Consider the following 27,185-nt stretch of genomic DNA (forward strand, 5'->3'; position numbering starts at 1 on the left):
TTAGCTGAGCAAGATGTATAGGTACAGCACCGTAAGATGGAGGCTGCTGTCACTGTGCCTGGATACAGACTTGACAGACAAGGAAGGGTTCAGGGATTAATGGGAACTGTGATGTAGTGGCTGAGAGAAGAGCAGTCAGAACAGGGAACATCCCCTTCTGCATTACAGATATTGGAAGTGTTTTTATTGTCAGCTTTCAGTGTATGATTTGCAAATTGCATACAGGCCCAGGTGATATCTAGTGTTTTCTATGATTCATGACCAAATTAAAAAACAAAAAAACGCCCCCAAACACTGTTAAGTTGTATGTTCTACTTTGTTTAAAAGAAAAACTAAAAATTGCACCTTGGGTTTGGTTAAATGTGGAATTCAATCACTAGAGCTACTTCAAAGAGTTACACAGAGGACAGCCAGACAGTGTACTCTCCTGTATTACCAATTTAACTGTCTCCATTCTAGGCAGGATTTTGATTAAAGGCTTTTGAATTGTGATTCTTAAGATGTTAAACTTTTTGAAGAAGGTATATCACTTGGGATCAAAGAGGTAAGAGGAAGATCAGAGCTCTTCTAAACCAGTCCTAGAGGAATAGGGTGGCTGAAGAAGCTATTCATTCTTCTTGCGTATCCCAGAACTAAAACACAAATCATGCCAAAGAGCCCATCTTGGTGGTATAGGGAAAAACTGAGCCTTTGAGCAAGGTAGGCATGAATTAGTTAAATTGGTCTTGTAAATTCAGTGAACTTGAGTTTCAGGCACTCTGGATTTAAAGACATAATGACTAGCCTTCAGTAGCAACATTTAATGGGTTAGTGTATCAGTGTCAAAATTAGAAAGTACCTATTAAAAATGATGTGGAATCAAATTGATCTGTAATAGCCATGTCTGAGGTGTTTCCACTGCATGATGAAAATGATACTTTGGCTGTAAGTGGAAACTTGCAGACTATTTCGTTAGACACGTGTATCAATTTCGGAAAACAAATATAAATCCTGAAACAGAAGGAGAGAAAGAGCACTTGCTTGATTCAGCTATTTTGCCCAAGAAGGCCTTGGGGAATAATTACCAAATTGGGAAGGGAAATAGAGAGAACTAGTGGATGCCTGTTGTGTAGTACCAGTGATGCTGATCTCTTGTAGGAGATGCAGGGGTCTGCTTGCTGCACAGGGCACCTCAAAACTAAACATTGGTTATGCAGTTAGAAGTACTGGAAGCTGTCTGTGAGTGATGATGGTTGAGTATTTGTGTTTAGCTTAAGATGACTGATGTGGGGAACTATACCAACTCTGGCGCGAACTTCTCAGAATTGGTTGTGTTTTGCAGTGCTAATAGAGTAGTGTGCCTGGTATTTCTTTTCTGTAAGCAGGTTCTTGAATGGCAAGCCCTTTGTCCTCTGTAGGACACCCTTGAGTTTGGGTGAGTGAGGTTGGAATGCCACCCCCCCCCCCCCCCATCATCCTCCAGCAGCTGCTTTGCAAATTCCATGTGTGCAGTTTATTTGGTGTGAGCTGAAACACTGGGCTTATTTGTAAAGAAATGTGTGGAGTACCAGGAATCATTCACACAGGTATTTAGTTTCTACATTTTCTATTCACTGTAACCATTAGCCTCAAATAAAAAGGGGCAGAATGCTGCAAGGGGAGAAAAATCTCTCTGCCTCATGTTACATGGGGGTTTGGGTTGTTAGAAAAATGCCTCTGTTTTAAATTGATGGATTTTGGAAGAACAGCTCACCTATGCTTGTTGGACTGCCTTTTTTTGTTTTTTTTTTAAACTACTCTTCTTTTTTTCCTCTCTGATGTCAAAATGGAAGAGCAAGTCACAAGCTCAGGGCTCTTTTGCCATAGCGCTTGGCTCCGAGTGTAAATGGCATACTCCAGGCTATCTGTGTTGGGGGTCTGTCTAAGAGAACTGGCTGCATTCAAAATCCTCATTGGGGAAGTGATGGATGGCTTTGCTGCAAGCTGCCCTTTCCCCTTCAGAGTGAGCCTGGGAAGGAGACAGCTTCTGAGGAGTTGTCAGCACTTGATAGCTGTACAGAAACCTATGTGTGCTGGATCGCTGGAGCAATGCTGAGAGGAGAAAATGAGAATAATCTAGAGCCCTGCCTGTTCAGACAGTACCTGCTAAACTTGCTGAAATGCAGGTAGTACCAAACACGTCTGATGAATAAAGTCTTGTTCGTGGCATCAGACGGGAGTTGAATATTGCATAAATATCAGATTTATTAAGAGCTCTTTTCTTGTTCAGTAAATATTAAAGACTGATTCCTCTTCTGTTGAATAAAGGATAATCTGTTGATAACAGTCTTTTTGAATTCAAAGGTATTGGGACTGTGTTTTGAAAGGTGGTGTTTCCTAAGAAACAGATCAGTTGAGAGAAGAATATTTTTTTCTGATTTCTCTTCTGTGAAGAAATGCAGAGATATTAGTTGAGCATTTCTTAAGACAATATTTCTGGAGAGAGTCATAGTTCATTTCTCTGTCCAGTTAAAAGTACCTAATGGAGATTTATGTAGGTGTTTAAAAGTACATAATTTTTTTTTTTTTTTAACGAAGTCCAAATCAGAAGTTTGTTTTTGATAGTCATGACATACTGGCTAACTGGTGTGTTCTGGTCCAGTGCTTTAACACATGCATCACTGAGCTATCCAAGTAAGTGATCATACTTTCAACACTACCTCTGTTTTATTTTGTATTTGTACAACACTTTATTTCTCAACTTTGCAGTTACCCTGCCAGATAATTTAAGCATTATTTCTATGTCATTCCTTTCCCTTGTCTGAGAAGAACAATATACTTTGTGAGCAACCCCATTTAAATTGAAATGAAGTCTGTCCGCTGTTTCCAGCACTAATCTATATCTAGGAGCCTTTACATATTGACATGTGTCTGAGATGAGAAATTATGATATGGTGTTATTAAGTTTACATCACTCCAGCTAGATCTCTGCACTTAAAGCAGAGATCTTTCTTCTTTGCCAGGTATGAAGAATAAAATACATTCTCTGGTATATAGTAACTCTTAGGCAAAAAAGATGTATTTCCGGAGGATTTAGAAATGCATTGATTTACTTGAGCTAATAACAATGTAATTGCAAATAGGGGTCATTTAAGCTATTTAGAAGATGAGTCAGACTTATGGTTCCAAGTGTTGTCTGACAAAATTACCTAGCTCAAACTGAGAAACTTCTTCTAAATTTAGCCATCTTTACTGTATGTTCTTCTTGCACGATGGGAAAAATTCCTCAGTAGAAGGTGAAGAAATGTTTTAGCTCAGAGTTTGAAGGAGGAGTTCGTTCTTTTCTTAAAAACAGCTGTTCTTTTATGTGGTTTCCACATGCCACAGTATTCCTGCTGTCACCTACTGCTCTGCCATAAAAGGAGGAGGCTTATTTTTTAAAAAATCAGGGTGTGATGATTTCAGTATTGGTACAACTGGAAGATCTCCTAACTGCGTTTTAATCGGGTTAGGTGTTTAAATCGGCACTGAGGGAGCTGGCTGGTGGTGGAGAGGAGGCCCCGTGTGGTGCAGGTGGGCCCTGTCCTGGGGACCATGGGGCCTTGCGGGTCGGTGGCACCCCTGAGGCTGGCCCGTGCCAAGGCCCTACTCCTCTGCTCCGTGGTCACAGTTTCATACGCTCTCTGGTCTGTCCCTGAAGGCTTTCGTGCTGCTCTGCTCACCTTTTGGGTACCACGGACCGTGCTCTACCGCGGGGTGCGGTATGAGGTTCGCCAGAGGCTGGTTTGGGGGACATTAAAGATGGGCAACTGCCTCTGCCTGTACCGGCCAGAGAAGAACGGACCCCCCGCTCCGCACGGAAACATGAGCTGTGGGATCTGGAAAACAAATGCCCCTCTCATTCTTTCGATTTGGTGATTTTTATTTGTGCAGACCTTGAGATGAAAATCCTGCAGAGCCGCACGTGAAGACTTTCCTTCTTCCCTTCCAGGCTGTTGTCCATGGGTCTTCGTGTGTTTTTTTTTGTTTGTTTTGGGTTGTTGGGTTTTTTTTTTATTTTTTTTTTTTTTGTGATGGAATAACTGAAAGCCTGGTCTTACCATGTCTACAGACAAATAAGGATACATACGCAATATACAATATCTGTAGTGAAAATGGTCCCAGTGGAGAATTTCAGTGTTAGGAGTGAACTCAAGATATTTCATGTGTGTGTGTGCCGTCACGGAGATATGGGTGGGATGGCATTACCTACCATGGGTTCACCTTCTGTAGTACGTAAATGCAGCCACTCTGCAGTTTTGTTACTTTCATTAGTTTTGTGCTTGGCTAGGTTTTTTGTTTGCCAGTATAAAAACAGTGAAATGACAGTTTTGTTTCTATTGCTGTCACTTTAGGAAAATATTTCTGCATTAAAAAAAAGGGCTAAATTGGTGTAGGAGTTGGAAGAAAGGTCAAGTAGAGAAGCAGGATGAGGGATTGTTGGTAACTCAGTTCCGAGGTTTGGGTGATTTTTGTACAAAATGGTTGGGTAGGCTTCACTTCTTACTGTTTCCTTTCAATATCCAAATGCACTAATAAAATCACAATAGTTGATTGTATGAACAGGGAGAGAAAAGCTGTAAAATATATACTTACACTTTTATTTGGAGATAAAAATAAAATCTATTCCTTACAAAGGCCCCTTTCTGAAAGACTGAGTTGATGAAAATATTTTTATTTTGAGAAAACATGTAATAGTTCAATATTTTCTTGAAATAACATTGAGTTTAAAACTGACTGGAGAGTGAGGCATGAGCTTATTTAGGCTTGAGAAAATTACAGTAAGTTAAAAAAACCAAAACGAATTGTAAATTTACTGTTGAACTTATAGAGAAATATCAACTCACTGAGTGGTTGAAGGCTGCTGGATTTATGCCTGAGGTGTAAGCATTTGACAAAGGCAGTCTGCTCATACAGAGGGAATATTTTCTTTCCATTTACTTCAATATAGTAGCTATTCCATTCAAAATTAAGAGCAAATTGGAAGAGAAGACAGGAGAGCCTGTTTTTCATCTTCTGGCATAAGACAGCAGTGGGAGTAGTAGGTAAAGATCTTCTAAACACTGCGGGGCATGGTCACCAACAGAGTCAGTCACATTCACTAAATGTAAATAGAATTTCTGGTGAAGTGCTGGAGTTATTGTGGGGATAATAATTAATTTCAAATGAAAATGTCTTGAAGGTCACTAATATGAGAAATCTTTTTTTTTTTTCCTAAGGAAAATAACCAAGCATAAATATAAAGCAAGCTTTTTTTTTAGGTTGATACAAATGGTGATTAAAAACTGTTGTTTTTTTAAGTCTCTTGGTTTAAATAATCTTAATGTGATTAAGGTAAGAGTCTATGAAAGGTGTTTCCTTTTATTTTTATAAGTATGGAAAAAAAGACATAAGGCTATAGGTAAGCACTATTTCTTTCATTGTCTTTAGCTGCCTTTTATCCTCTCCCCCTTGAAGTTAGAGACCTATTTCAATAGTTTCAGAGATTACAAAATGTGTATCTTAAAGTCTGTATTTGGTAATTGCTTGTGGAAGCTTGTGAACTTAGTGGCATTAATAAAAGGGTAGGAGTTGAGGATCTGTACAAATATTTGAAGGATATGAACAAAACTTCTTTCTCTTTGCTTAGAAAGAAATTTTTCTTTGGGCAACACAGTGACGAGTCTGGCGTTCAAGTTCTCATCTGAAGAACGAATGCTTTCTCTGTTGTGTTTTTTTTTTCCCCTTCACTTCCACTTTGCCAATAAATTAACTTTCTTTTTGTTTAGCAGCATTTTATCCATGACTTTCAATTAATGGGGTGTTTTCTTTTGAATGGCTGTTTTAATTTTCTGTGGTTCAAGAACAGAAACAGTAAATAGAAGACAACAGATTATAAGAAAACTTTTCTTTAAAAACAGAGCATTAAAAACTGGATTCTTCCAAAAAACCCCCTAGATGGTCTCTTTCTCTGTCTTCTACCTCGCTCTCTTTTCCTTCCCTTCACAACCTAAAAGGTCAAACAAAATCATCCCCCCACACACACTCCAAACAAGAAGAGGAAACCGATATGCCTTAATTTCTCAATCTATTGCCTTGCTGCATGCTGGTAGACCCATCCATGCAGTGGGGATAAGTATCAAGACCCTAATTTTAGCAAAGTATTTAAACGCATGGTTACATTAATTCCTACTAAGGCCAATACCAAGGTCTAGATGGTGTTCTGAATAAAAAGCACTTTCCCAAATTGGAGTATGGGATGCAAAGTATTTGGCTGGTAGATGAATGTGTACTCTGTCCGGAGATTGTAGTTCTGATACTCTACTGACTGCAAATGTGATTCTAAGAGTTTGATGTATATTTAGGTATTCTGCACACCCCAAAGGAGGGAGCAAGGTAGTCATTCAAAAGAAAAAGTACTGAAAATAATTTTGTTTTGAACAGAGACAGCAGTAAGTTTGAAGGCTGGTAAACCTAATGTTGTTAGTAATTAGGCATATTCTTGTGTGAGTTTAGATACCGTTAAAAAGTTTCAATGCTGTTGAAACGATAAAAATATTTGTTGCTGGCAAGTTAAACTGAAAACATCAAGTTGCTTTGTAGGTGTCAAATTGTTTCTTGATAGATTTCTCGTATCACAAAGAAGAAATGAGAACCAGAGTAGGTTTAATGAAGCACATGATAATCCACCAAGCAATCCTGCTTCTTGTGCCTCTATTATATGGGTATGGCCTGTGATGAATATGGATTTAAAATGCAGTGCGGAGTCATACCCAGGGTCTGTGCTTTCTGTGTGGAAGGGTTTCCCCTCTGTATTAGCAAGGAAGATGACTGTATTTCATAGTTACTAGTTGTTGCTTTGGGCTCTTGGCAAAGTATTAGGATAGCTTCTGGTTGGGTGACGTTTGGATGTGTCTGTTTTGCAAGAAAATATTTTGGCACATATTATGTGTGGTTCGGTCCAGCGGAAGAGTATGTGGGATGTGTAGTCTTCAAATGGAAATGTTGTAGGAGTATTTATTTTAATCAATTTTTAAACATGCATCATGGCATGGCTAAAAATACCTGCCTACTTCAGCAGAGTGAAGAAAAGTGCTGTAAATACAAACGTAGGTGGTGTGAATGGCTGAGAACTGGGTAACGTTTGCTGTAGGCTTCTAGGGGTTGTTTTTTTGAGAATAGAAGTCGTTGTGTGAACAACAGGCCGTAGAACTTATTTTTTATTGATATGTTTATGAACAGCTAGATTTGGAATGTAAAAAGATAACGAAGCAACATTGTGTTTTATTCATTATCTTGGATAAGGTCAGGAGCAGTAACTGCACCGTTCAGATCTGACTCACTCTGGCTGCCCTGAATGTGATGAAACTACAAAGGCAGTTTTAAAACACGTGGCTACAAATAACTTGTCAGTGTTTGGTGATGCAGAGTCCACATAAATCTCTACATCTGGAATGTGTGAACCCACGAGTATCTCCTGTTAATTATGCTGTTTGACATTTTCAAAGCTAAATAAGAATGATAGTTAGTTATGAATCATATCTTGCCATGCTGAAATGCTGAGCTTCATTTTATTGTGATAGAGATTAAGGCCAGCAGAGCAGTAGTTATTCTCAGCATCAGAATTTTTGCTACTGTCAAACTGCTGATGCAGCATTTGCTTAATATAAATGAACCTTTGCACCTTTATAAAGTGCTTTAAATCTAGAAAAAGTCATGCCTTATCAAAAGGTTAATCCTGATAAATTATTGTAAGTTATCTCCTGTTTGTGCAGTGCAGGTGCAGTGAAACTGATTCTCTGCCGTACAGTCCAGTGCCTATTTTGGAAGATTGGAGAGCATCGTTATAGGTGTTAGTGGCACTGGGGTGGTTGGCAGGAATAGCTGGGGGTTGATCTCGCAGTACTCTCACTGGGTCAAGTCTTTGAGTACCAGTTATACAGGGGGTAACAAGCTTCATTTCTGCTGCTCAGCATTTTGGGTGGACTCCATACCAGCCTTTTTTTCCAGTGACGTATGAAAAATATGTATTTAAATAACATCAAACTTCAGTGGTGTGGAAATGCTTCAATGAATCAGGGCCTCAGGTTGTGGTGTGTGTGTGGTGGGTTTTTTTTTTTTTTTTTTTGTTTTGTTTGGGTTTTTTTTTGTAGGATAGTATCCACTTTCTGTCAGGGGTGCTGCATTCTTAGTCCTACTGTTAATGCAGTGCGTGTGGCGGGGAAAAATACCGTCTCTGAAGCGGTGACTGCTGAGTAACCTTCCACCACCACAAAAAAATCCAGTTCCAGGAGTTTGAGCGCTGTCTGCTTAATCAACCTCATAGCTCAGATGTAAGGAAGTTCATAAGCTCCAATACCTGTCACTTCCTTTTATTTCTGTTTTGACTGAGAAAAGTGAAGAAGCCTAACTGAAAACAACATTTTTAATCACAGTGTAAAGTCATGCAAAGGTGCAGGCTTGTACCTGTATATCTACTGCATCTGCAGTAACATTTTGTAATTTCTATTCCAACATATAAAGTATTTGTGTAAGGACATAATGGGGTACTTCACATTGAGGCAAACTTCTGAAAATTGTTGGTTTTATGGTAGGTCCCATGCAGCCATAGGAGCATGCAAGCCTTCTGTGCAGGGTGCTGCGCTTCCTTCCCTGTCGTGGAAGCAGCTGCCGGAGTCCCGGGCAATGAAATGGGTTAATAAGTGAAGCACCTTCCACCTGGGCACTGTCCTGCCTCTTATGTCGATAAGCTTTAAATAACCCTTAAACAATGATACTCACTCAAGAGCATTGCAACAGAGGATTTTTGGTGTTATTTGTTAATAACATCTTTTGCAAGCGTGAGACCTGCTGTTGTATGGCTCAGAAATGCAGCTATTCGCTGTCTGAGGACCATCTTTCTCTCCTTTTTTCCCCTCCTCTTTTTGAGGCAAGAAAGATGCATGTAAGAGGCAAGTGTGATGTGTTTTGCCAAAAGTTTTTTTTTTAACGTCTTTCAGTTAATAGGACCCAGAACGCGGCCAGCACAGGTCTGCAATACTGGACCACGTAAACTGAGCAGTGGCCTCCGTTTTCCTCTAAAATAGGCCCTTTTGAAGTGAATGCTGGGTTCACTGCTCCCATTCACTACAGGAACAGTCACGCTCCTATTTCTCACCTTCCTGGAGAGTGCCTTACCCATCCATGCGCACGGTTTGGTCTTTTTTGGGGGGTTGCTTTGCTGAGGTGGCGTCAGCCTGCAGGAGGGAGAGCGAAAGGCAGCCCCTGCCGCGGCGCAGGTCTGGGCGTGCGGGGCCAAGGCTGTTGTGAACTCCTCCTCTCCTTAGTCCAGCAACTGTTTATATATTTTTATTGAACAACTGTTTCAGCTCTTTGCTCCCTGCTGGTCTGACTGGTGATGTTTCCCTTCTCTTTTGCAGTACCTTTTTCTTTCCCCCTTCCTCTTGATTGGCGTCCTCTCTTTAACCTCCTATTGTATCTTCCCAATTCCATAAATTCTTTTTCTGAATTCCTATTCCTTCCCTACAAAAAGCCCCTTATTCTCAGAGGGGGAGTGCGTTTTTGCCTGGCCTCTGGACAGCTGTTCTATTCAAAACCTCTCCCCCGGAGTAAGAGGCATCCCACAATTCACCGCTTTTTTCTTTGCCATGGTAAAAGCTAAAAGAATGTTTGACAAAGACCTACAATTTGTGAGGGGGCTGGGAAATGTGAGTATAACTTAATAGTTTCAGAAAACTGCTGAATAATATAACCCTTTAAAAAACCTTTTTGAAAGCTTTATCCTTGTTCATAACCAGCTGATAAAGCAATAAGCTTGCAGAATTTGATACAAACATCTTGTACAGAACCCAGCGGTAAGTCATGTATTTTAATTATGTAATATTTCAAAGAATCTTTTTTTTTTTTTTTTTTTTTTTGGCCAATGCAAGGTGGTGTGACATTAAAGCACATATTACATGTTGAGGGTTGATAATGGGTAGGTGATTAATGGATTGTACTGTGTTTTGAAGATTTTGGAGTCAGTAATGTTATGCAAATGCAAATTGAGGGCAATTCCTTTGTAAAAAGTCCTTTTTTTTTCTTTTTTTTAGTTGCATTTATCCCTTAAAGCCATTACTTTTTCTTTTAAGGATTTGTGCATGTTTGATAAACACTGTTTTGATCATGGGAAGCATTTGTGGTACGGATTTAGATCATAATCTGAACAAGTTTGTTACAGAACGGTGTGCTGAAATTGGCATTTTAAAGGAACACAATCAAGTGAAAATTACAGTTTTGCCTCTGTTTACATAACAAAACATTTTAACCTCCTCTCGCTTGCAGTGTAGCTCTTATCCCAAAGCAAGATGAAGAATAAAATACTTTGCTCTAATTTTTTTTGCTAGCTTAATGGGTGCCTTTGACAGCTTTTCCTGCATGTTGCGTCCTGCTGTGTTCTCACAGTGGTCACTTGCTTTGTCTTTTGTCCAAGAGGCCTCTTCATGGCGGCTGGGAGCCTGGTGCAAAAATGCTCCTGGTTTTGAACGTATTTAATTTCCAGTGCAAACTTTCCTTATTGCTGCTTTCGGGGTCACAAACATACGGGGGATGAGGCTGCCATTTTGAAATGTTAGTCTCGCTCAGCTCACAGCGGCCGCGTTTCCATCCCTGCTTCGTGGCACACGCGTGTACAAATGCATTTTAGTTGACGTGAAGGTGTTGGAGTGCTGCAGCTGCCCGCTCCCTTGCTCCCTGCCTTAAGCATCCGAAAAACCTGCTCCCTGCTTGACCAGATACGTCTCGCCCTCACACGTGTACCCAGCCTCTTTGGGTCTTGCACAGATGCCTGGCCTGAACCCTATGGATGGCTTTAATACGATAGATGGCATCTCCAAAGGAGCGGTGAGCTGCGTTGCTTCAACCCTTGGACAAAAGATCTCCCCAGCTGGCCTGCGACTGGGCTGGCCCCAGCGGCCCCACTGTGAGCGCGGTCATATACATATGAAAGGGCCTTTAAATATGCATTTGCACTAACCGTTACTCTATTGTCACTGATTCGTGTAATGGAGAGTCCCTAGATATTCATTAATGTGCGTCGTTTCATAAATATTTCTTGTGCAGAATTCTTAGCCGCCGCTACTTCCGTGGAGTAAATGATATACCAAGAATCATCCCTTTTTTAAAAAAACCCAAACCAACCAGTTAACATATAGAAAAGCCTTAAGTCAGAGCGGGTGGAATCATGCAAAATATTCATTGAGAATTATGTGTACTTAAAACTGTCCTCTGGTGTTGTGGCAGTGATTATTTTTCCACTGGTGATGAAGCAAGCATTTCAATGAAAGCCAGACTTTTCTGGTCACGAGTCCTATTTGTTTTGCTGATCTCTGGTGTATTCGCAGGTATGTGGCTCACATCACGTAATTTCTTTGAGTAAGCTTCTTCAGCGATTTTGCAAATCCAGTCCAAGGTATCTTGTTTTCTTATTGCAAGGTAGTATGAGAAACCACGTTTTAACAGTTGCTACGGTTTTAAGTGCGTTAGAGCTCTGTTCTGCGATGGTTACGCGGAGGCTGGCTTTGTGTCGGTTGTAGCTGGAGGAGCCACACCAGCAGCCCCCGTCTAGAGACTGAGAAGGAGCTTTGTGAAAGATGACATTTGACTACCAGATGCATTCAAAACCAGGGCTGCCGAGCATTACCCCATCTGCTTTGAGCAGAGCAGCAGGGGTTCTTAATGCCTACGTATTCATTGTATAAAGGGAGTGGCTACATGTTTAATACAGGTCCTCATTAATTTTGCGTAGTCCACTAGAGTTCTCTAGTGTAAGTATGAAGAAATAAAACTCATAATGATCTCTTCTGTTCCTTCAGCTTGCATCTCTTCCACAGGATCCTCACCGGGATTTTCTGTCGGCTTTTTTTCTTTCAGGCCCTCATAGGAAGGCTTTAGGAATCACATGAACGTTACTGTCCCTGCGCAACAAGGACCTGGGTGTCAGGCAGGGGACTGGAGGCAGCAGGCAACTCGGTGAAATGATATTCCTGCTGTGTTTCGTCAGAGCGCGTGGCCGGCTGGTGCCAGGTGGGCTGCTGCTGGAGTAGCAGGGGGATGTGAAAAATAAGACCTTGCTTTCTATGGCAAGTATTTATCCTCCTGGGCTTGCAGTCTCCTCAGGGCAGCTGCCTTCTCTCCAGTGAATGCCAGATTTCTGTAGTTTGAAGGAGTAGCCAGCAATAAGTTCCTGGTACTCTTAGAAGGCTTTGGAAAAGTGTGTGAACAGCCCCCCAAAGACTTGATAGCAGCCTCTGACACGCAAATGCAATTCTCACCACCTCATTTTCCCATCAGTGCCAAAGCATTTCAGGTCCCAGCATGTAGGCACTGGTTGTGCTTTAGTGTGGCATTCACATGCTTACAGTGTTAGTCGCTTCTAGTGTCACCGGAATGAAAGGAACAGCCGCAAAGTCTGATGCAAGAAGAGATGTGCTCCTGAATTTTCTAACATATTGCAAATAGTAGTGAGAGTCTGAAACATAGCCAGAGATTCTTTTCCACCTTTCCCTATCTTTAATTTTTTTTTTCCTTTTGATTCAGAACTCCAGGGTGTATATCTCAAATATTGATTTAAAGTCCTAAATAATTTGTGTGATAGCTGAAAATCTTGTATCCATTTATCACAGAATTTTTTTTATTCTTTGCTCAGTGCCTGTGGAGATTGCTGTCACTGAGGCAGCAAAATTATTTCTGCTGTGAAAGAGCTGGAGTTTGAAGCCTTTGGGTAGGACACCAGAGTCAGGCTGTGAATTCTTGTTTAATCTTCATTCCTGATCTCTAATAGCAGCTGAGGAGGAGGGGCGTGCTGGCTCTCGGAGCTCACAGGACCAAGACCCACTCAGTGCTTTCCTATAAGATGCTGACCTACTCTCATCTTGTGCATCTCCTGGCTTGGATGTATGATGGTAGAAATACCAATGTTACAAAACCCAGGTGTTGAAAAATTCTTGACTTGTTTTCACCTCTCGCTTTGGGTCATACCTGCAGAAGAAAGACTGTTTTTCAGTAGTGTGCCTACTGGCACGTGCTCATTTATGAATGTAGATTGGCAGGGCAAAAACTGTAGATTGCCAGCTTTTAAAGTGAGGTACAAAAAAAGGATGTTTTTATGAGCTGTTACATTAAAAATGCCATTGATAGTCATTATTTCCTGTAAGGTGAATCAGTAATAAAATCCAGGCAATTATTATCTATCCTAGGACTTAGCATTATGGGGCCCTCATTGCTAGTTTAAATGAATATGCTGAGGGTGAACTGTGGCGAGGGTGGCAAGGACACACGTTCTCTTCTGCCATCTCAGCTACGCAGATGGCAGTCCTTGGGCAGAGTGGGATGGGAGAGGATGGTGTCCTACCCCCTGGCAGAAAACGGCTGCAGCTTCCTTGTCAAAGTCCTCGTTTACTGCTATAAACCTCTTCCTCTCCTCATTTATAGGGAGAGACAAGCTTTCGGGCTTCGTCTGCTGAATGATCCAACTGATTTTTTTACTAAGACAACTTATGTGAGTAGCACCGGTTGTCTGCAGATGTCACAAAATATACGATGAAAGTAAGAGAGGAAAAAATCCAGGGAAATAGCATGAGCTGAAGTCTATTTACACACAAGCAGTGTGCAAAGGTATTAAAGAAAATTGCACTGAAGCAACTATAAAATGCTAGATAAATGGTGCAGGCTGTGATCTTTATCAGCCTTTATCAGGGGCTAACCTAAAAATTAGGCATAGTAGAAGCTTACCCTAAGGTGAGCCTTTTGATTTCTGTGCATACTGTGGAATGGGTATTTACATTCATCATTCCCTGGTTATTCCTTTGTTTACATTTACATTCCCTTGTTTTGTGAATATAGGTCACAACCATAGACTATTTTGCACTGCTTTTAATCATAAAAAATTCATGACAAACCTTGAGAAAAATGTCTCCCTGTGTGGTGAGTGTTATTGGTAATAAGTAAAAAACCTAACTTCTCCGCCAGAAAAGGCATTGAAGCATCTCTCGACATTGGGAGAAAAATAGAGCATTAGGTGAATTTTAGAAGATCTTTATTGTGTCTGTCTTTAAATCTATGATGCTGGTTGGCTGGAGTGCAAGTCAGTCCATTAAAGAAATGTCAAGTGTAATTTTGGAAGAGATATGTTTTAAAACAGTACATGCATAAAAAATAGCATAAGGAATTTGCCTCTGGGTTGCTGTGAGGGTGACACATTAATTGTCACAGATGAAGAAGTAGACCCCCCTTGGAGCTCATGATTTCACTGTTCATGATTTATTAGTCTTGCCACTCATTAGAGGGGTACACATGTGCTATTCTCATAGCATTTAAAAAATGGTCTGTCTTATCTAAATATTTTAGCAACAAACTTGAAACTTTCCAAGATCTACTGGTGCCTTCATATTACTTCTCCCAAAATGTGCTTTCATTTGGTTTTTAATTGAGCAGCAAGTACAGCTTGGTTTTTGGTTCTCTCTCTCTTTTTTTTTTTTTTTTTTTAAAAGAGCTGTTGCTTTATGATAAATACTGATATTTTTTTCTCTGTCAGGATGTACTGAAATGCAGACAGTTAAACCAGTGGTTCTTGTATAGTACATAATAAATCATATCTTGTCTATTTTTTCCTTTATACTTCCTGTTCAGTTTATTCAATTCAGCTCCGTAGTGAGATCAGCTAGATGATGCTGTTGGAGCAGAAGCAAGACGGTGATGCTGTGGCAAGTACTCCCCCTCTCCCCCCCCAAGCGTTTATTGCAGCTCAGTTGGTTTCTCTGCCAGTATTCATCTTGGTCTGCATGCTTTTTTTTTTTCTGTGCACAAGCATGCTTTGTCTTTTAGCTGGGAAATTCCACTCTTGTCCTGATGGTGATGATGACCCTCACCTGTGAGTTTAACTACAGGAAGAACAAGTGATGTTGTACAAGGAACAGAAATGAAGGTCTTTCACATGGCCCTTCTCTCCAAGCCTTGAAAATAACTTCCTGGAGATACTTCCCTGCCTCCTGTAGGCATTTCTGACCAAATTCTACCGTTATAGCAGAATGCATTAAATTTTAGATCTATAGGGTGCTAAGAAAACGCAGCATAAAAATCTGTTACCCAGGCATGGCTTTGGTCATAGTGCTGCCTCCAAAACAAAACTTCCTGAGTTCTGGTTGCAATAAGATGTTCTTGTCTGGTAATGTGCTGAACAGGGATGTCACAAGATTTTTCACTCATAAGATCATCTGTGATTGAAATGCTTCCATAACTCTTTACACTAATTCTTTTCCCCACACCATCAGACTTGGAGTCCCTCAAGATTTTGATAATTTTCGAGAAAGTCCTGATCACTGAAAGACATGTCATGCTAACTTGGTTCCTTCTGAAGGCTCTGAAGTGCATGTGAAATATCCTTCTATATCATATATTGATTTTTATATGTGCTGCATGACAATGCAATTCATCAGATTCAGAAGCAGAGCCTAAACCGTAAGATTTTTACAAAAACAATTGTGCGACGGGTTCTAAATACCATCACCTGGTTTACCTGGTGGTCTTGTGCCACTACAAAAGTGTGAGCATCTCTGGGCTTGTATGGTTGCGCGTGTGGGAAACAACTCGTGAACATGTTGCCCGGTTGAACCGTGACCAGCAGTGCAGAAGATGATGTTGAGGGCTCTGCCCGCACCACTTTTCTTCTGCTATGGGCCTGGGAACAGCTGGTGAGGAACTGTAGAGGAGGGAGAAAACCTGACTGGGGGATACGCCAAAGCCGAAATGAGGAGGGCTGAGATGAGATGATCTTGTGCTGTTGGGAGAGCAAGAATGGGGAGGACGTAGGGGAGCAGCATGTCTTTCAGAGCTTTGACTGCCTGTCCTTGGGAAAGATGTTCCCAGAGAATACTTCCTGGAGGTGCCACCTCTTTTTTTTTTTTTTTTTTTTTTTTTTTTTTTTTTTTTTTTTAAGCCTGGGGGTATTTGTGTATGTTTTCTGAAAAGTTCTTGGTCTTGACTTTAAAGAGGGCTCACGGTCTGTAGTGTGGCCACAACAGGTGGAAGAGCAGGTCTATGCCAGAAGAAACTTGCCCACCCCTGTCTCCCGATGGGTGCCATGCACATCCATCAGCCCCCGGGAAGGGAGGGGGGAAGGCGCTACAGGCTGAATATTCATTCTGGGGCTCCAGCTTTCCCCAGCAAACTCTGCCTTTTGTCTGTTTGTTAGTGATTTATTCCTTCTCTTCAGCAGCCTTAATGCTGTGGGGATGTTTGTAGGGGGGTGTGTATGTTTATTTAATGTTTTGCCTGTGTAAACATCTTGCCTCTTTGACATAGTCTAAAAAGAAATAGTGCAACTTTTAATCAGTAATGCCTTCAAGTAGTCAATATAAAAGCCACCAGGATTAAACTTTAAGAGTATTTCATATTTTTGAGGCAGTACCTGGAGATCCAAACTTGCCTTGTCCTAGAAATTGCTTGCAAAACCACATTGTCTGCGTGTTATTTCTAGGAGATACTCCTTTTTATTTTACACGTTAGTTTTCTGAAACAGGAAGCCCATAACGTAACACATAGTTTTGTGCCTGGATGTGTGGAAAGTGTCAATGTAATCATGCATTTTCCTGACGCTGCAGCTTCCTGAGAAGGTGCTGAGTCTGACATGGGCATATTGCTTGTGACTGATCAGTGATCGATTTTAGTCCCTTCATTAATTTTCAAGGATTTTTAAGCATGAGTTTGTGCTTTCATCCTTCTTCCAGTTGTTGTTTTTTTTCCTGCTAGTTGATTACGGTCATTCATATCTCATTATTTCAGTCACTCCTATCCTATTATCTTAGTGTAGTTTATTTCCAGAAATTCTGACATTCTACATAAACTTGGCTTTATTTACCCCTTATCTTTGAAAGGCTGGTGTATTCTGGGAGGTTTAAAAAGATACTGTAGGGCGATACTACTATTCTCCATTTCTAAAGCTGAAACTTTTTCCTTTTTGCAGTCCTTTTGCAATACAGTGACTGGATGGTGGAGTTGGTGGCTTGTGTGTTTTGCTATTTGAACTGGAGTTTCTTTTCTTCCTTTTTCTAAGATTTTTTTTTTTTTTTCAGACGGGAGTTGAACATGATTACTACATTTCATGCTGTAAATGAATTGGAAATGATTCAGTGTCACAAACACTGTCATTGCATAAGAATAGAAAAAATAACTCCAGAAAACACCCAAACCCATTTTAAACACACTGAATGTAACTGATTAGCATTCACTTAATTGACGTAAGAAAACTTTCTTTCTCTCAAGCTGCTCTAAAATCCACACTATTAATCTGTTAAACCAGGCTGGATCATATTGACAATTTAGAGAAGATTTTTTTCATTAACTCTGTCAGAAAAAGCAGAAATATTTGAAGATTATGAAAAAGGTGCCTCCAGTGTACAGAAAATTGAGATGTGCCTGCAAAATAGCTTAAAAACATGGAAATAAATGAATGAAACTGAATAAAAACATGGAACAAAGTCTAGGCAATTGTAGAAAAGATTTAATGGCCAGAAAAGCCAAGCTGTCTTCATAAGTGTATGAAATACATTAGATAACTAACTCTGCATCTAGCTAATGCTCTTACTACAATTGCATATCAGGATGATACCACTTCAGTTTACCTTGATTTCTAAGACAACGTCACAAAATACAGCACTTTGTGGTATGTAAGTGCTTATGGTTTTTAATAAGGCTTGCTTGTATCGTCCATTAGGAGTTAAATTGAGTAAAACTTATTTTTTGTTACAAAGCATTTTCCAATCTAAATAAAACTCCATAGTCCATGCTACATTTAGCATAGGGTGTTTTCTGAGTTTTTAAAACAAATCTAAGGTACTTGTTTATGCATGGAGTTTGTGTTGGGAGAATGCCTTAGTAGTATTGCACCTTCCTTTTGACCTTGGGTTAATTATAAGGAGTAGTTTTCCCTGTAAGTGGCAAAAGGTGGTGAATCCATAACAGTGGCAGAGATTGACACGAGCTCCAGGTTTGTTTCTGTCTTTTATGCCAGGTTAATGTAGTGATAACTGAACTGTTTAGGAAATCTTCTCTGGCCAAAGCGAGTAGGGCCCTGATCTTCACTTTACGTGCTTAATTTTAGTGCTACATGTGCTTAGTTTTACTTGCATAGGTATGTTCCGTTAGTGAACTTTAATCTTTAAATTGATAAGCCCAAACTTGTTTGTTATCTATAGGTATTGTTATTTATGGGCGTTGGGAGTCTGTCATGGGTAGAGATGCGGTTTTGCTAGAACTTTGCAAACTCAAAGGTAATTCTTGCCCCACAGAATTTACAGTGTAAATATTGTTGCTGTTTTTGCAACCGCTTGGGAGCTTGCCAGGAAGGGGTTATTTTGTGTTTATGCAGAGGGGCTTCTTGGAGAGTCTCGTTTTCTGCAAATACCATACTCCACTCGCAAATGCTTCTGTGCAAGTCAATGGTACTGTAGCAATGGCCCCCCCCCCCCTTTTTTTTTTTCCTCAGAAAGCAACCAGTGCACAGTGAATAATGCCAAAACTTAATCAAAATTAGTGCCACTTTTTAATTTTCCGCTATGTATTTTTTTTTTGCTAGCTTGTTTCTGTCTCTATCTGTTTATTACAAAGCTCAGGAAATATCTTGTTGTGAAACAGTGCACTCAAAAATCTGCAAACAAGCATGCAGCCTTGCTGCCTGCCCCCTGAATTGGGGGATGCCACAGTTTCCCAGTTTGCAGCAGGGCAGCTGTACTGGCAAGGTGGCTGTCCCTGCAGCCCATCATGGGGCTGGCTGGTATGGCTTCTATGGAAAAAATTCCTTAGCTGTTCACAGTACTTTCTCTGACTTAGAACAGCCGTGGGGTTTGCGGTCCCTTGTCCTTTTGAGTTTCCAGTGCTGGTCTCTCTCTTTCTCTGCGGCTTCAGGAGGAGAGCTTCTCAGTTTCAGGCTCGGGGAGAGCCAGCAGAATTTTGCAGGGTGGCAGCAGCACAGGTTTTGTGTCTGTCAGGGTTGCCGCCGTGGGGCACGCCTGTGGTGGGTATTCGTGACACCGTTAAGCTTGTCTTAAGCTAGAAACGGAGAACAAAATTCTAGTTTTCTTTCTAAAAGTACATGTAACTTATCTGTTCTACTTCTGGTCATCTGAGTGGGTGACACACAGTTATCCAACTTTCATTTGAAAATATGACTACATTTCCATCAGTAATATCAATATTACGTATCCCTTTGGAGCGATTTGTGAACTATTTTCTCAAGGGGGTGGGAGAAGTCTTCGTGTTATAGGAACTCAACACTAGTTCCAGTTCATTGGTAGCAGCTGCGCTCTTCATAGTGTTAGAGGATAACAGATAGTGTTCTGTGGAAACAATGCCTTTTTGTTTTTTATCTTTAAAAATAGAGTAAGAGGATTTGAGGGGTGGGGGAAAAAAAAGCCCTATATGATGTAGGCTGTGTTATCACAAGGATGAGTATTTGTTTTAGAGCACTTGCTGTTACCCATTGTGTATTCTAGTTACATGTTGAGAAAGACCTGCAGACTGAGGAGCCACATAATGGAAATGTTTTAAGCCTTGGCTGTTTGTTCAACTGTAAATTTCTCTTTCACGAAGGTAGAGAATATACTTCTTTTCATGAGACATAACTGCATCTTTAAACTTATCATCAGCCTTAGTAGGTAAATAAAGCCATGTATGTATGTAGCACATAGAGAGGAACAAATAGCATACAGAGTAAGATTAGTTTGATTTTGCCATTAGTTTTCGTGCTTCTACCCAACTTGTTTGTGACCCATTTTTAAAGACTCTGCTGGTTATTATAAAAATGAGAACTTTACCTTTTTATACTAGAAGTATAATAAGAAAAGATTCACATGGCATAAAACACCTGTTACCTTCTGCATGGTTTTTAGAGACTATGCCCTAAAATATCAAGGTAACGGGGCAGGAGGAGAGGATGTAGAGAAATGAGGAAGCAAGATGAGGTGTGAACTTTTAAGGTGAAAAGTTTTTGAACCAAGAAACCCTTCAGTCTGACACGAAGGTGTGGAGGGGCCAGTACCTTTGTCTAATGTGGGCTGTAAGTCCATATTTAATCTCTTTTTCTCTGAGAATGAGTTCACTAAGACTCACATAAGAAGTATTTGAAAACTTTATTTTGCATTTTGTATCATAGGTGTTTTATGTACAGTAAGTGTGTTTTGAAAGCTCTCTCCTGTAGATGTGGAGGTGAGAGCTGAGGAACGAGTAGAGCTGACACTGCTCGAGCATATTACGTTCCCATGGGGGTTTTGCATCCCTTGCTGCAGGCTTGGATCGGAACCTTTTTACCTGGAGAGCGGAAATGATATGGGTGGCATTTATTTTTGCGTTGAGACTTGGCTGTACTTTATTCAGCTTGTTTCCTACCACTGTTCTTGATTTCTGGACCAAGCACAGCACCAGTGTTAACCAGTCTGAATTCTTATATATTCTGTTCCCAGTTATAATTTCTGCCTTTCACATCCCTTTGCTTCCCTTGCAAACTCAATTGGTGCAAAGCTGTTTTTATTGAAAAGTAGTAATGATGCTTAACAGATAATATGGACTTATACTCCTGTGGTAGGCTGGACCTGTGGTACAAAGGCCTTCACAGATGACAAATGTTTTTGTTTTTTTTTTTGTTTTTTTTTTTTTTTTTGCCAAACTTGCTTTTGTTTTCCTATTCTGTTTTGCCAAACGGTTGGCAGAAACTAAGGTATTGTAAGATAAATCTTTAATTTCCAAATATTTGACCATGTTTCCATATCTTAACTGTGGTGTACTGCAGCCTTTCATATTGATGACTCACTGTTTTGTCTAAATTAATGGGGGAAACGTACATAATTTGGCAACTCGGAAAAAGGTAAATTGTGTTTTGACAGTTGTAGAGACTTTGAAAGATACTTTGGAGTGTGGTGAATTTTAATGACTGAGATGGCTAGGGCAGCTCATACCTCAGCTGATTGCTTCAGACTCCATACCTGCAGCCCTAGGAATACAACTTTATTGGTTTGCAGTTATCTGTTATTTTAAAGTTGCCTCTGCAACTCTGAGTGCAATGTATAAACTGAGATTTTCTGCCTCAGGAAGTAGAAGTCACAGGATGTCAAAGTTGCTTGTATCACCCTAAAGTTGAATGAGTAACTTTTTGTGTGATTTTGTGGTCTTTCATGATTGTGAGTCTGCATGCATATTGTGTGTGTAGTTGGAAGCATCAAAGTTACAGTCTTGTTTCTCTTCAGATACATTAGTACCGTGGCAATTTTTATATTACCAATTTTAAAATCGGTATCTTGAGGTTTTGTTGTATTCAAGGAAAGGCAGTTGGCTCATGGGGGTGACACGTCTAGTGAGAACCTAGTGTATGGCCACCCTGCTGTTAACACAGTCTGCTATTTTTATATTTTCCATATCTTACAGCTTAAAAAAGACACTAATTTATTACTTTTTTTTCTCGGTACCATAAAGGAATATTTCCATTTTTCAAGGTCTAGTTAATGAAGTAAAGACATTCTTTCCCCTTAAAATAATTGCTAAAAATCCCTAGTGTCCTAATACTGTGTTGGGACGCTTAGTTGGCTATGAGAGTAGGGGAGAACTTGTCACTCCTATTTGAAAATTTGAGTTTGAGCATCGGCAGTCATCTCTGTGGAGGTACCAAAAGAAGCTGCTAAACTTTTTGTTTGCTAAACTTTTCTGTAGCCATATTGCACAGTGAGAGGTACTTAAGATTTCTTAAAAATAAATATGTAAGCCTGTAATATATGTGATTTCTAGTTAAAAAGAAAAAAAAAATCATATAATCGTCTAAGCCCCAAAGCAAAAAGTATTGCGTAGGCTGATGCTCCTAAATGTGGAAAATGAAGGCAGAGTGAAAATTAGACCAGCTCCCAATAGTTTGCTCATGCTTTTACCAACTCTTTTTTTTAACATCTTTAAATTCTAAGTGTGAACATATTTTATTTAACAACGTGTGACAGAAGGCATAGGCTTTTCTTTCCGTTTTCGAGCAACCCACACTTTTCTTATGCTAGTGGATAATAGTATGAAGTGTGGTTTCCACTGTAGGAAAATAATTCCCAGCAGTGATTGAGGGGAGGAGGGAAGCAAGGATCCAGATTTATTCATTCCATTTTAGTGGAAGTAATGAGTATTTAGTTTTCCTTCTTGCATTTGGCTAAAATGAGTGTCATTTTTTTTTCAATTCATCAAAGGATCTTTGATTTACCCCATACCGATCCATAGCGGCTGCAGTGCTTTGCCGTCAAAGTTCCAAGGTACAGTCATTCATTGCCATGTTCGTGTTTTGGGGTGGCTCAGGAGCTCAGTTCTGGAGTGCAGTCAGGGCACTGGGAGTCGGGGCTGATCGTGCCCACGCTGGTCCATGCTGTGGGGCAATCCTGAGAGCTGGATTCATTTCGGATAACGCCAAGCCAGAAGATTCACACCCAGAGTGCACTTCATCTCCCAGTCCCCTCTCCATCCTGGGGACATGTTGGAGCTGATCTGAAGTACAACTCCTGAAATGTACATCGTGCAAATGTGGAGTCCTTAATACCAACTGTGCTGCTCTTACTCATTGCTTCGTGTGGGCAGCCTGACATGATGATAACGTAGGTCAGGAGACCTTCTGAGTGGCCTAGAAAGAAAATAAGAGGAGCAGTATAGATTGGGATTTCTTCTCTAGCTTGGATGAACTTTCTGGAAAAGTTTTTTTGTTTGCAGACACTTTATGGAGATTTTTGTCAAGTTGTATCAGTTCCTCACTTGGAATACTCCTTTGGTTTTGAGTAACAATATTTAAATTAAACAACACTTTTATTTGATTTGAAACCACTACATTGTGAAGTTTCTGGAGCTCCTCTCAGTGAATTTTGGGAGTTGCCAGCTGGCTTCTCTTCTGTGATGTGCATGTAATGTGTTTTACTTCTGACTTTTTTTTTTAAAGTTCATTACTAAATTGAGTAGTTTAAAATTTAACACCATAGCTGCTACAGTAATGCAGACAAAGTATCAAATATTTGTTATTATTAATAAGCACTTAAGCATAGTTAGCTTTTCTCTTGCCTTGGTATCGGGGAAGGCTGTCATGCGAAGCCTGCCTCAAATACTTTCTTATATCGGCTGTTTCAAGACCTTCTAGTTATGAGCTTTGCTTTTTGTTGGTCTTGTGACTCCAGATACTATTATAAACAAGCGTACTTCTGTTGGGCTTGTGACCCCGGTCATAACTGCTGTGACCCTACTTGGGGTTGTGACCCCTTGTTTGGGACTTGCTGCATTAGAACAATATGAAAGAGTTGTCTTATGCTAATGAATTAGAAGGCAAATGCAAATAACTGTCAAGAAAGCAGTGAAACAGATTAATCATGCAGAGGGCTGTTTTCCAAAATAAAACTGAAAAAATAGAGATAGCTTCTACATGTTCAGTGTCTCAGGAATAACTTCTGTTCCACTCCCCATTGATTATGTACCTCTCATTTAAAAACAAAATACCAAGAACGCATGTGTCTTTAAACATATCTGTGAAAATACATAAAAATCAACCAGCATTAACTTAATGCAAATGTTTGCATTTCTTTGCAAAGTAAAAGAAAGGCTTTAAATTGAACATCATGTGAGAAACCATTCCCCCTCACTCTTGCCCAACTCCACTAGCCTTTCAAAGATAGAGATGTTATCTCACATTGAGAACTTGTGTCAAAGTTCAGCCTGGAAAGACTTGTTTTATAGTGCTTGGACAAGTGGTTTGTAATGAAGATAGTGATGACATTGCCTTTTTAATGTCACAAGTGTAATTCTTCTGTCTCTTTGAAGGAAGAAACTTGAGTATATTGTTCTAACATCTAACTTCCTTCATCATTTTCATACCACAATAGGGATTCAGTAAGTCCAGCTTTCTTGGTCTGTGGGTGTAGTTTAGCCCTGTTCTGGATTAATTTATGCCATATGTGCTCAGTTTTTTTTAATTAATGAGGCTTCTTGAGAAAGGTGCCTGTGTCATTGTCTAGGAAAAAACTGTCGTTCTGAAACAGAAGAATTAACGCTAGTTCAGGTTGGTGATGCTGCCTGTGTTATTTCATCTCTCCAGTCTTAAAAGTGGTTTGAGGCTTCTAACTAGTGAAACCTAGAAGTTAAGAACCACAAACGGTAATACTGAAAATACAAAGGGCCTTTTTAGGTCTTCATGACTCTAAATGCCTTACTGTGATGGCAGAACTTTTAAGGAAGCAAAGAATCTATACCTACCTCATACCTGACCATATGATATTTGCAAGCAGCCTACAATGGTGTCCTTTGCCCTTACTAATGGGAGTGCTTGTGATCTATGGACAAGCAGAATTCACACCATTCACACATGACTTGGTTCATAGGAAATGTGGCCGAATCCCAGTCAACAGCAGTGTGTCCAGCACAGAGACACCTTCGAGGCACTCTGGGTGGCAAACAAAATGCATGATGGAGGTCTGCAGTTCTGCGAACACATCAAACTCCTGACTTATGTGTTAGTGACACTGCTTCGCAGGCTTTGCTTTAGCTCTTACAGATGTGGATGAGGGATCGTGCTTCCTTTTCCAGAGGTGCAGGCAACTCTGTTCAGTCACCCTGCTCCTCACTGTAGCCTTGGGCTGACAAAAAGCATCTTAGAACTAAGTGCGAGGGGTGCACCCCAATCCTTGGTCATTACACCTGACAGCTTGGGTTCAGGTTGGTTGACTGCCACCAATAGTGCCTCAACACTGTTGAGCGAAGCAATGTAACCCATGAAGTCCATCCCACGAAAGCAAAAGAGGCTTTGTAAGAGGCAGTTCAGGACAGTGCTGGGAGACTCTGGTTCCAAAGATTTCTGACTGTATGTTGCATAGATGCAGGGGTAGCACCTTTTAACTCTCTTGAGGATCGCCCCTGACAGTAACATCTTGCATTGTTGTAGTTTCTGTTGGATCTTTCGTAATATTCAGTGATATTGGCATTCATCAAGGGTCTCCTTGGTGCTTATTACTCTGTTAAAAATATGATTCTCAGATAAGACCTCTTCTTCATCCTCTTATAACTTGGTAGTCTCCGAGCCAGCTGTGGTAGTGTGCATGCCCTTTTGTGGCTGTAGTCTCGCCACAGAGATCCACTGAGTGCCAGGCCCACTGCCTGGTGCTGATTTGCTTTATACCTTTTCTCTAAAGACAAGATCAGGCTGAAGATGTGTCTTAAATTCCTTCTGGGGTCACCGTAGGACCCACTTTGCCGCACGCAACTGCAAGGCCATCTTGCTTTCCCAAAAATAAAGTTCTTCAAGGTTTTCCCTGTTGCGTACAGATTCCTGATCTGCTCTTTGATCTTGGTTATTAAGGAGTTTGAAAGCAAGGTGTAAATTGCAAGAGGAGGGAGACAGACCAACCTGTGCTTTATTCTCTTGTGAAACAGCGTGAGGGAGGGTGGTTAAGCACACTGAAAAGAGGACCCAAACTTGTGCCCCTTGGGAGCTGAATGTAATGTCTGGCATTTGAGTTCAGAATTGAGACATTTCCCTTCGACAGCTCCAAATATACATCAGGTTTACAGGACTCTGGAGTAGTTAAAATGTCTCCTAGGAAAAATATTAGCACTTAAGGGCTTGCGGTCTCGAGCACTACTAAGCAACATCTGTGGTGCAGTGCATGAGGTGTAGGGTGCTGTTTCCTGAACGTCTTCACGGTTATTGAACACCTTGTCTTGGTGCTTGCTTGTTCTGTCAATGTCTGGTTTTTGAACATGTTCTAGTTTAAATTTGAATTTGTTTGTTAGACTGCCTTTGAAAACCTCCAACAATTTTCAATGTTACTTGTTAAAATTAGAGGACTATTATAGCTGTGGGAAAAAAAAGCACACGTTATTATGACTGCCTATCTTATGATGTAATCCTGCTAATATATTAACTTTAGTGAAACTAAAGTAAGTACTTAGCTGTCAAATGCAGCTAACCACTGTTAGAAGAGAGGGAGCAAGCCTGCTGAGATGCAGCATCAGCCTTCCTGGCTTTGCCTTGGCTTTATGACGAAAAGTTAGTCTCAGAAGTGTAATTCTAATTTATCTTCTTTCATCAACAGAAAACAATTAGTCAACTATTCTTTTCTGCCTTGACAAGTGTTTTATCATAGCCTCAAATATCTGCGCTTGGAGGCAAATAGCTTTTTGTATCCAAAGCCTCCATTCCAAGATAGATGTGCTAAAGAGGCAAAAGCTTGCTCATGGAAGTCTCGTCACTACTTTGATACATAACTGCACTGGCTTGTAGTGGGAGGTGTCTTTGGTAGAAGTTAAACAGAAACTGTAGTAAATCAGTACATTGTGCTATTAAGAAATTAATGACGTTAGTTTCTTCCGTGTCTGGAAGACTGCAAACATTGCATCTTTGACACACTGAAATACAATGCCAATGTGTTGACAGGGAACAATGTAATTAGCATTTTCAATAGCTGATGAATGAACACTTGATTTTTACAGGCTGTGGATAAGTTGACTGAACATGTTTGTTTTCTGACTTGTTTTCCATGCACTCTCTAAAACTGTAAAGAATAGTATTTTCTCAACTTATTTAATTAAATGTCAGTTGAAAGCCTTAGTATTCTGAATTTGGGAAGAAACTGCATTTTGTTCTACTACCTACCTGATTGGTAGGCAGTCATTTTCACTGTGCACTAAGCCTCTGAGTAGCCTTTTGGGGATTTAAAGATTGCAACATTCTGTGAAGGTATTTAAGAAACACTTTGCTTAGTCCAAGCTAGTTTGATCTTCTAACAGATATTCATGGTTGTTAGGTCTACAAAGCAATTTAAATAGGTAGTCCTCCTCTTACAAATTTTAAGACCTTTAAATGTCCTTTGGCATTCATGTAGGTCTTCTGGAAGGAAAAAAAAATATACAGTTTAATGGTTTTGTACTTTCTGACAAATTATCTGTGTAGACAGTTATCAAAAGAGGTGCTGCTAATAGCCTAATGAAATTCTGGGTAACGTTTACTTTGATTCACAAGGAAGATCAGAGTGTCTATCAAAAGGATTTTTATCTGAGGCTATAATGACAACTTTGATCCATTAACTGAAATTGTCTAGGTGAGAGTATACACTGGTTACACAGCCTGCATGTGAATAGGGGATTGCTTTTCTTTATTAAGATGCAGAAGCAGAAACAAAATAATGGTA

The 27,185-nt window shown here is 40.2% G+C and overlaps 1 long non-coding RNA gene across 1 annotated transcript in view; it reads left to right on the forward strand.

Annotated features, from left to right (window-relative positions):
- Positions 1 to 27,185, forward strand: part of LOC126048728 (uncharacterized) — an 80,719-nt gene that overhangs the window by 20,159 nt on the left and 33,375 nt on the right. The window lies entirely within an intron of this gene.

Source organism: Accipiter gentilis, chromosome 20, assembly GCF_929443795.1.
Source record: "Accipiter gentilis chromosome 20, bAccGen1.1, whole genome shotgun sequence".
Classification (NCBI taxonomy): Eukaryota; Metazoa; Chordata; class Aves; order Accipitriformes; family Accipitridae; genus Astur; species Astur gentilis.